This window comes from Periplaneta americana, chromosome 9 (genome assembly GCF_040183065.1).
Source record: "Periplaneta americana isolate PAMFEO1 chromosome 9, P.americana_PAMFEO1_priV1, whole genome shotgun sequence".
NCBI classification, from domain to species: domain Eukaryota; kingdom Metazoa; phylum Arthropoda; class Insecta; order Blattodea; family Blattidae; genus Periplaneta; species Periplaneta americana.
This window is the reverse complement of record NC_091125.1, coordinates 90,416,621-90,429,120: the sequence shown is the minus strand read 5'-3', so window position 1 is coordinate 90,429,120 and position 12,500 is coordinate 90,416,621.

The window sequence follows — 12,500 nt, the reverse complement described above, 5'->3', positions numbered from 1 at the left end:
ATAAAGTAAATAGAACAGAATAATTAAGATAGAATAGAATAGAATAGAATAGAATAGAATAGAATGGAGTAGATTACGTAGGATAAAATAGGTAGAAAGGAGTTGAATAGAATAGATGGAAAGGATTGGATAAATAGGATAAACTAGAATAGATAGAATAGAATAGGATAGAATAGAATAGAGAGAATAACAGAATAGATAGAATAAAATAGAATAGAAGATAAAATAGAATAGAATAGGAAGGAATAATATCAGTTAGAATAGATTAGATAGGGTAGCATAGAATAGATAGAATAGAATGGATTAGAAAAGAGTAGATAGAATAGAATAGTTTAGAATAGAATAGAATAGAATAGAATAGAATAGAATAGGATAGAATAGAATAGAATAGAATGGAGTAGATTACGTAGGATAAAATAGGTAGAAAGGAGTTGAATAGAATAGATGGAAAGGATTGGATAAATAGGATAAACTAGAATAGATAGAATAGAATAGGATAGAATAGAATAGAGAGAATAACAGAATAGATAGAATAAAATAGAATAGAAGATAAAATAGAATAGAATAGGAAGGAATAATATCAGTTAGAATAGGTTAGATAGGGTAGCATAGAATAGATAGAATAGAATGGATTAGAAAAGAGTAGATAGAATAGAATAGTTTAGATAAATAGAATAGTTGAAATAGAATAGAAAGAAGAGAATCAATAGAATAGAATGGAGTAAAATAGATATATTAGAATAGATAGATGGAATAGATTAGATGGAATAATTAGATAGATGGTTTAGTACAAAAGGAATTTAATAGGATAGATAGAATAGAATAATATTTGTAGATTGGAATAGGTAGGATATAATAGATTAGATGCATTAGAAAAGATAGAATATTATAGAATAGATAGATTAATATAGATAGAATAGAATAGGATAGATAGAATTGAATAGACAGAATAGAATAGATAAAACAGAAAAAATTGATAGTATAGAATAGTTAGAGTAGAAAGGATATATAGAATTTAATGGAGAGAATAGAATAGATAGAACAGATGCAATAGGACAGACGAAATTGATTAGATAGAACAAATAGTATACTTGGAATAGTATAAATAGAGAAATAGAATGGAATAGAGAGAATAGACGAGATGGATAGAATAGATAGATAGAATAGAGTAGGTAGAATATAATAGATGTATAGAATAAAATAGAATAGAATAGATAGACAGAATAGAACAGATAGATGGAATAGATTGGATAGATTAGAATAGACAGATTGAATAGATTAGATAGACTAGAATAGATAGGTAGAATTAAATAGAATAGATACGTTGAATAGAATAGATGGAATAGAATAGATTGAATAGAATAGAGGGGATAGAATCAATAGATAGAGTAGGATAGATAGAATTGAATGGATAGAAAGAATAGAATAGATAGAGTAGAATAGATAGAATAGAATAGATAGATAGAGTAGAATGGATAGAACAGATAGATAGATAGATAGATAGATAGATAGATAGATAGATAGATAGATAGATAGATAGATAGATAGATAGATAGATAGATAGATAGATAGATAGATAGATAGATAGATAGATAGATAGATAGATAGATAGATAGATAGATAGATAGATAGATAGATAGATAGAATAGGTTAGAATAGAATAGATTGAATAGAATATGATACAATAAAGTAGATAGAATAGAATTATTAAGATAGATTAGAATAGAATAGAATAGAATGGAGTACATTACATAGAATAAAATAGGTAGAATGGAGTTGAATAGAAGAGAAGGAATGGACTAGATAAATAGAATAAACTATAATAGATAGAATAGAATTGGATAGATTAGAATATAGAGAATTGCATACAATAGATAGAATAGAATAGAAAGTAAAATAGAATAGAATAGAAAGGAATAATATAGGTTAGAATAGATTAAATAGGTTAGCATAGAATAGATAGAATACAATAGAATAGAATAGATAGAATAGAATAGATTAGATAAATAGAATAGTTGGAATAGTATAGAAAGAAAAGGATAAATAGAATAGAATGGAGTAACTAGATGTATTAGAATAGATAGATGGAATAGAATAGATAGAATAGAATAGAGGAGAATAGATAAAATAGAAAAGATAGAATAGAAAATAGGTAGAATAAATAGATAGATGGATGGGTGGGTGGGTAGGTGGTTGGATGAATGGACAGACAGACAGACAGACAGACAGACAGATAGATAAATAGATAGATAGATAGATAGATAGATAGATAGATAGATAGATAGATAGATAGATAGATAGATAGATAGATAGATAGATAGATAGATAGATAGATAGATAGATAGATAGATATATAGATAGATAGATAGATAGATAGATAGATAGATAGATAGATAGATAGATAGATAGATAGATAGATAGATAGATAGATAGATAGATAGATAGATAGATAGATAGATAGATAGATAGATAGATAGATAGATAGATAGATAGATAGATAGATAGATAGATAGATAGAATAGATGAATGGATGGATGGATTGATGAATGGATGGATGGATTGATGAATGGATGGTTGGGTGGGTGGGGGTTGGTTGGGTGGGTTGGTGGTTGGGTGGGTGGGTGGGTGGATAGTTGGGAGGGTGGGTGGATGGATGGTTAGATGGATGGATGGATGGATTGATGGATGGATGGATGGATGGATGGATGGATGGATGGATGGATGGATGGATGGATGGATGGATGGATGGATGGATGGATGGATGGATGGATAGGTAGGTAGGTAGGTAGGTAGGTAGGTAGGTAGGTAGGTAGGTAGGTAGGTAGATAGATAGATAGATAGATAGATAGATAGATAGATAGATAGATAGATAGATAGATAGATAGATAGATAGATAGATAGATAGATAGATAGATAGATAGATAGATAGATAGATAGATAGATAGATAGATAGATAGATAGATAGAATAGGTTAGAATAGATTAGATAGAATAGAAGAGGATAGAATAAAGTAGATGGAATTGAATAATTAAGATAGAATAAAATAGAATGGAGTAGATTACATAGAATAAAATAGGTGGAATGGAGTTGAATAGAATAGAAGGAAAGGATTAGATAAATAGGATAAACTACAATAGATAGAATAGAATTGGATAGATTAGAATAGAGAGAATGACATAGAATAGATAGAATAGAATAGAATAGAAGATAAAATAGAATATAATAGAATAGAATAGGAATAATATAGCTTAGAATAGATTTGAAAGGGTAGCATAGAATTCATAGAATAGAATAGAATAGAATAGAATAGAAAAGAATAGATAGAATAGAATAGATTAGATAAATAGAATAGTTGGAATAGAATAGAAAGAATAGAATCAATAGAATAGAATGGAGTAAAATAGATGTATTATAATAGATAGATGGAATAGATTAGTTGGAATAATTAGATAGATAGTTTAGTACAGTTGGAATGTAATAGGATAGCTAGAATAGAATAGGTGATATAGAATAGAATAAGATAGGTAGATTGGAATAGGTAGGATATAATAGATTAGATGCATTAGAATAGATAGAATATTATAGAATAGATAGATTAAAATAAATAGAATAGAATAGGATAGATAGAATTGAATAGACAGAATAGAATATATAGAATAGAAAAAATTGATAGTATAGAATAGTTAGAGTAGAAAGGATAGATAGAATATAATGGAGAGAATACAATAGATAGAACAGAACGCAAGAGAATAGACGATATTGATTAGATAGATCCAATAGTATACTTGAAATAGAATCAATAGAGAAATAGAATGGAATAGAGAGAATAGAAGAGATAGATAGAATAGATAGTTAGCATACAATAGGTAGAATATAATAGATATATAGAATAGACTAGATAGGCAGAATAGGACAGATAGATAGAATAAATTGGATAGATTAGAATAGACAGATTGAATAGATTAGATAGACTAGAAAAGATAGATAGAATAAAATAGAATAGATACGTAGAATAGAATAGATGGAATAGAATAGATTGAATAGAATAGAGGGGATAGAATCAATAGATAGAATAGGATAGATAGAATTGTATAGATAGAGAGAATAGAATAGATAGAGTAGAATAGATAGATAGAGTAGAATAGATAGATAGATAGATAGATAGATAGATAGATAGATAGATAGATAGATAGATAGATAGATAGATAGATAGATAGATAGATAGATAGATAGATAGATAGATAGATAGATAGATAGATAGATAGATAGATAGATAGATAGATAGGTAGGTAGGTAGGTAGGTAGGTAGGTAGGTAGGTTGTTAGGTAGGTCGATAGATAGATAGATAGATAGATAGATAGATAGATAGATAGATAGATAGATAGATAGATAGATAGATAGATAGATAGATAGATAGATAGATAGATAGATAGATAGATAGATAGATAGATAGATAGATAGATAGATAGATAGATAGATAGATAGATAGATAGATAGATAGATAGATAGATAGATAGATAGATAGAATAGGTTAGAATAGAATAGATATAATAGAATAGGATAGAATTAAGTAGATATAATAGAATAATTAAGATAGAATAGTCTAGAATAGAATGGAGTTGATTACATAGAATAAAATAGGTAGAATGGACATGAATAGAATAGAAGGAATGGACTACATAAATAGGATAAACTATCATAGATAGAATAGAATAGGATAGATTAGATTAGAGAGAATGGCATAGAATAGAATAGAATAGAATAGAATAGAATATAAGATAAGATAAAATAGAATAGAATAGAAAGGAATAATATAGGTCAGAATAGATTAAATAGGGTAACATAGAAGAGATAGAATACAATAGAATAGAATAGAAAAGAATAGATAGAAGAGAATAGATTAGATAAATAGAATAGTTGGAATAGTACAGAAAAAAAGGATACAGTAGAATGGAGTAAATAGATGTAGTAGAATAGATAGATGGAATAGAATAGATAGAATAGCATAGAGGAGAATAGATAAAATAGAAAAGATAGAATAGAAAATAGGTAGAATAAATAGATAGATGGATGGGTGGGTGGGTAGGTGGTTGGATGAATGGACAGACAGACAGACAGACAGACAGATAGACAGATAGATAGATAGATAGACAGATAGATAGATAGATAGATAGATAGATAGATAGATAGATAGATAGATAGATAGATAGATAGATAGATAGATAGATAGATAGATAGATTGATAGATTGATAGATAAATGGATAAATAGTTAGATAGATTAAGTTAGAATAGAATAGATAGAATGGAATGGGATAGAATAAAGTAGATAAAATAGAATAATTAAGATAGAATAGAATAGAATAGGATAGAATAGAATAGAATAGAATGGAGTAGAATAAATGCATGATTAGATAGATGGAATAGTACAGATGGAATGGAATAGGATAGATAGAATAGAATGGATAGAATAGAATAGATGGAAGATTTTATAATATATAGAATAGAATAAGATAGATTGGAATAGATAAAATAGTATAGAATAGATAGATTATGATAGATAGAATAGTATAGAATAAATAGAATAGAATAGATAGAGTAGAATAGGATAGATAGAATTTAATATACAGAAAATAATAGGATAGATTAGAATAGATAGAACAGAATATATAGAATAGAATGAAATGCATAGTATAGAATAAATAGTGTAGAAAGAATAGATTGAATATAATGGACAGAATAGAATAGATAGAATAGAATGGCATATAATAGATGGAATTGATTAGATAGATGGAAGTGTATAGTTGGAATAGAATATGATAGATGGAATAGAATGGATTAGAATAAAGAGAATAGAATAGGATATATAGAATAGTATAGGATAGGTAAAATGGAATAGATGGAATAGAATAGGATTGAAAGAATAGAATAGATAGAATAGAAAACGAAAGATAGAATAGTTAGAATTGAATAGATAGAATAGAATATATAGTATAGAATATAATAATATAGATAGAATAGAATCAATAGAATACAATAAGCAGAATAGAATAAATAGAATAGAATAAATGGAATAGAATTGATGTAATAGAATAGATAGATAGAATAGAATAGGTGGGACAGAATAAATAGATAGAATTTAATAGATAGAATACAATAGATAGAATAGAAGAGATTAATAGAATAGAAGAGATAGAATATAATTGATAGACAGAATAGAATAGATACAATAGAATAGATAAACAGAATATAACTAATAGAATAGATTGGATAGAATAGAATAGACAGATTGAATAGATTAGATAGAATAGAATAGAATAGAATAGTTATATAGCTAGAATAAAATAGAATTAATATATACATAGAGTAGAATAGATGGAATAGAATGGAATTGAATATATGGAATTTATTAGATAGATGGAATAGAATAGATTGAGTAGAATAGAGAGAATAGAATATATAATTAGATAGAATAGAATTGACAGAATAGAAGTGATAGATAGAATAGAATAGATAGAATAGAAAAGATAGATAGAATAGAATGGATAAAAGAGAATATATAAAATAGATTGGAAAAGATTGGATGGAATAATTAGATAGATGGTGTAGTACAGTTGGAATATAATAGGATAGATAGAATAGAATAGGTTACATAGAATAGAATAAGATAGGTGGATTGGAATAGGTAGGATATAAAAGATTAAATGCATTGGAATAGATAGAATAGTATAGATTAGATAGATTAAAATAGATAGAATAGAATAGGATAAATAGAATTGAATAGACAGAATAGAATAGAATAGAAAAAATTGATAGTATACAATAGAGTAGAAAGGATAGATAGAATATAATGGAGAGAATAGAATAGATAGAACAGAATGCAATAGGACAGACGAAATTGATTAGATAGAACCAATAGTATACTTGGAAAAGAATAAATAGAGAAATAGAATGGAATAGAGAGAATAGAAGAGATGGATAGAATAGATAGATAGAATAGAATAGGTAGAATATAATAGATGTATAGAATAAAATAGATAGAATAGAATAGATAGACAGAATAGAACAGGTAGATGGAATAGATTGGATAGATTAGAATAGACAGATTGAATAGATTAGATAGACTAGAATAGATAGGTAGAATTAAATAGAATAGATACGTAGAATAGAATAGATGGAATAGAATAGATTGAATAGAATAGAGGGGATAGAATCAATAGATAGAGTAGGATAGAGAGAATTGAATGGATAGAAAGAATAGAATAGATAGAGTAGAATAGATAGAATAGAATAGATAGGTAGAGTAAAATGGATAGAACAGATAGATAGATAGATAGATAGATAGATAGATAGATAGATAGATAGATAGATAGATAGATAGATAGATAGATAGATAGATAGATAGATAGATAGATAGATAGATAGATAGATAGATAGATAGATAGATAGATAGATAGATAGATAGATAGATAGATAGATAGATAGATAGATAGATAGATAGATAGATAGATAGATAGGTAGATAGATCGATAGATAGAATAGGTTAGAATAGAATAGATTGAATAGAATATGATACAATAAAGTAGATAGTATAGAATAATTAAGATAGATTACAATATAATAGAATAGAATGGAGTAGATTACATAGAATAAAATAGGTAGAAAGGAGTTGAATAGAAGAGAAGGAATGGACTAGATAAATAGAATAAACTATAATAGATAGAATAGAATTGGATAGATTAGAATATAGAGAATTGCATAGAATAGATAGAATAGAATAGAATAGAAAGTAAATTAGAATAGAATAGAATAGAAAGGAATAATATAGGTTAGAATAGATTAAATAGGTTAGCATAGAATAGATAGAATACAATAGAATAGAATAGATAGAATAGAATAGATTAGATAAATAGAATAGTTGGAATAGTATAGAAAGAAAAGGATAAATAGAATAGAATGGAGTAAACAGATATATTAGAATAGATAGATGGAATAGAATAGATAGAATAGCATAAAGGAGAATAGATAAAACAGAAAAGATAGAATAGAAAATAGGTAGAATAAATAGATAGATGGATGGGTGGGTGGGTAGGTGGTTGGATGAATGGACAGACAGACAGACAGACAGACAGACAGACAGACAGACAGACAGATAGATAGATAGATAGATAGATAGATAGATAGATAGATAGATAGATAGATAGATAGATAGATAGATAGATAGATAGATAGATAGATAGATAGATAGATAGATAGATAGATAGATAGATAGATAGATAGAGATAGAATAGATGAATGAATGGATGGATTGATGAATGGATGGTTGGGTGGGTGGGGGTTGGTTGGGTGGGTTGGTGGTTTAGTGGGTGGGTGGGTGGGTAGTTGGGAGGGTGGGTGGATGGATGGTTAGATGGTTGGATGGATGGATGGATGGATGGATGGATGGATAGATAGATAGATAGATAGATAGATAGATAGATAGATAGATAGATAGATAGATAGATAGATAGATAGATAGATAGATAGATAGATAGATAGATAGATAGATAGATAGATATAATATAGTAGATAGAATAGGTTAGAATAGAATAGATAGAATAGAAGAGGATAGAATAAATTAGATGGAATTGAATAATTAAGATAGAATAAAATAGAATGGAGTAGTTTACATAGAATAAAATAGGAGGAATGGAGTTGAATAGAAAAGAAGGAAAGGATTAGATAAATAGGATAAACTAGAATAGATAGAATAGAATAGGATAGATTAGAATAGAGAGAATGACAAAGAATAGATAGAATAGAATAGAATAGAAGATAAAATAGAATATAATAGAATAGAATAGGAATAATATAGCTTAGAATAGATTTGAAAGGGTAGCATAGAATTCATAGAATAGAAAGAATAGAAAAGAATAGATGGAATAGAATAGATTAGATAAATAGAATAGTTGGAATAGAATAGAAAGAATAGAATCAATAGAATAGAATGGAGTAAAATAGATGTATTAGAATAGATAGATGGAATAGATTAGATGGAATAATTAGATAGATGGTTTAGTACAGTTGGAATGTAATAGGATAGATAGAATAGAATAGGTGATATAGAATAGAATAAGATTGGTAGATTGGAATAGGTAAGATATAATAAATTAGATGCATTAGAATAGATAGAATATTATAGAATAGATAGATTAAAATAGATAGAATAGAATAGGATAGATAGAATTGAATAGACAGAATAGAATATATAGAATAGAAAAAATTGATAGTATAGAATAGTTAGAGTAGAAAGGATAGATAGAATATAATGGAGAGAATAGAATAGATAGAACAGAACGCAATAGAATAGACGATATTGATTAGATAGATCCAATAGTATACTTGGAATAGAATCAATAGAGAAATAGAATGGAATAGAGAGAATAGAAGAGATAGATAGAATAGATAGGTAGCATACAATAGGTAGAATATAATAGATATATAGAATAGACTAGATAGACAGAATAGAACAGATAGATAGAATAGATTGGATAGATTAGAATAGACAGATTGAATAGATTAGATAGACTAGAATAGATAGATAGAATAAAATAGAATAGATACGTAGAATAGAATAGATGGAATAGAATAGATTGAATAGAATAGAGGGGATAGAATCAATAGATAGAATAGGATAGATAGAATTGTATAGATAGAGAGAATAGAATAGATAGAGTAGAATAGATAGAATAGAATAGATAGATAGAGTAGAATAGATAGATAGATAGATAGATAGATAGATAGATAGATAGATAGATAGATAGATAGATAGATAGATAGATAGGTAGGTAGGTAGGTAGGTAGGTAGGTAGGTAGGTAGGTAGGTAGGTAGGTAGGTAGGTAGGTAGGTAGATAGATAGATAGATAGATAGATAGATAGATAGATAGATAGATAGATAGATAGATAGATAGATAGATAGATAGATAGATAGATAGATAGATAGATAGAATAGGTTAGAATTAAGTAGATAGAATAGAATAATTAAGATAGAATAGAATAGAATAGAATGGAGTTGATTACATAGAATAAAATAGGTAGAATGGAGTTGAATGGAATAGAAGGAATGGACTAGATAAATAGGATAAACTATCATAGATAGAATAGAATAGGATAGATTAGAATAGAGAGAATGGCATAGAATAGAATAGAATAGAAGATAAAATAGAATAGAATAGAAAGGAATAATATAGGTCAGAATAGATTAAATAGGGTAACATAGAAGAGATGGAATACAATAGAATAGAATAGAAAAGAATAGATAGAAGAGAATAGATTAGATAAATACAATAGTTGGAATAGTACAGAAAAAAAAGGATACAGTAGAATGGAGTAAATGGATGTAGGAGAATAGATAGATGGAATAGAATAGATAGAATAGCATAGAGGAGAATAAATAAAATAGAATAAATAGAATAGAAAATAGGTAGAATAGATAGATATATGTGTGTGTGGATGGGTAGGTGGATGGATGGATGGATGGATGGATGGATGGATAGATAGATAGATAGATAGATAGATAGATAGATAGATAGATAGATAGATAGATAGATAGATAGATAGATAGATAGATAGATAGATAGATAGATAGATAGATAGATAGATAGATAGATAGATAGATAGATAGATAGATAGACAGACAGACAGACAGACAGACAGACAGACAGACAGACAGACAGTTAGATAGATAGATAGATAGATAGATAGATAGATAGATAGATAGATAGATAGATAGATAGATAGATAGATAGATAGATAGATAGATAGATAGATAGATAGATAGATAGATAGATAGATAGATAGATAGATAGATAGATAGATAGATAGATAGATAGATAGATAGATAGATAGATAGATAGATAGATAGATAGATAGATAGATAGATAGATAGATAGATAGATAGATAGATAGATAGATAGATAGCTAGATAGATAGATAGATAGATAGATAGATAGACAGATAGACAGATAGACAGATAGACAGATAGACAGATAGACAGATAGATAGATAGATAGATAGATAGATAGATAGATAGATAGATAGATAGATAGATAGATAGATAGATAGATAGATAGATAGATAGATAGATAGATACATAGATAGATAGATAGATAGATAGATAGATAGATAGATAGATAGATAGATAGATAGATAGATAGATAGATAGATAGATAGATAGATAGATAGATAGATAGATAGATAGATAGATAGATAGATAGATAGATAGATAGATAGATAATTGGTCGGGTGGTTGGGTGGGTGAGTGGGTGGGTTGTAGTGTGGGTGTTTGGGTGGGTAGGTGGATGGAAGTGTTGGATGGATGGATGGATGGATGGATGGATGGATGGATGGATAGATAGATAGATAGATAGATAGATAGATAGATAGATAGATAGATAGATAGATAGATAGATAGATAGATAGATAGATAGATAGATAGATAGATAGATAGATAGATAGATAGATAGATAGATAGATAGATAGATAGATAGATAGATAGATAGATAGATAGATAGATAGATAGATAGATAGATAGATAGATAGATAGATAGATAGATAGATAGATAGATAGATAGATAGATAGATAGATAGATAGATAGATAGATAGATAGATAGATAGATAGATAGATAGATAGATAGATAGATAGATAGATAGATAGATAGATAGATAGATAGATAGATAGATAGATAGATAGATAGATAGATAGATAGATAAATGGATAAATAGTTAGATAGATTAAGTTAGTATAGAATAGATAGAATGGAATAGGATAGAATAAAGTAGATAGAATAGAATAATTAAGATAGAATAGAATAGAATAGAATAGAATAGAATGGAGTAGAATAAATGCATGATTAGATAGATGGAACAGTACAGATAGAATGGAATAGGATAGATAGAATAGAATGGATAGAATAGAATAGATGGAAGATTTTATAATATATAGAATAGAATAAGATAGATTGGAATAGGTAGAATAGTATAGAATAGATAGATTATGATAGATAGAATAGTATAGAATAAATAGAATAGAATAGATAGAGTAGAATAGGATAGATAGAATTTAATATACAGAAAATAATAGGATAGATTAGAATAGATAGAACAGAATATATAGAATAGAATGAAATGCATAGTATAGAATAAATAGTGTAGAAAGGATAGATTGAATATAATGGACAGAATAGAAAAATAGAATAGAATGGCATAGAATAGATGGAATTGATTAGATAGATGGAAGTGTATAGTTGGAATAGAATATGATAGATGGAATAGAATAGATTAGAATAAAGAGAATAGAATAGGATATATAGAATAGTATAGGATAGGTAGAATGGAATAGATAGAATAGAATAGGATTGAAAGAATAGAATAGATAGAATAGAAAACGAAAAATAGAATAGTTAGAATAGAATAGATAGAATAGAATATATAGAATAGAATATAATAGTATAGATAGAATA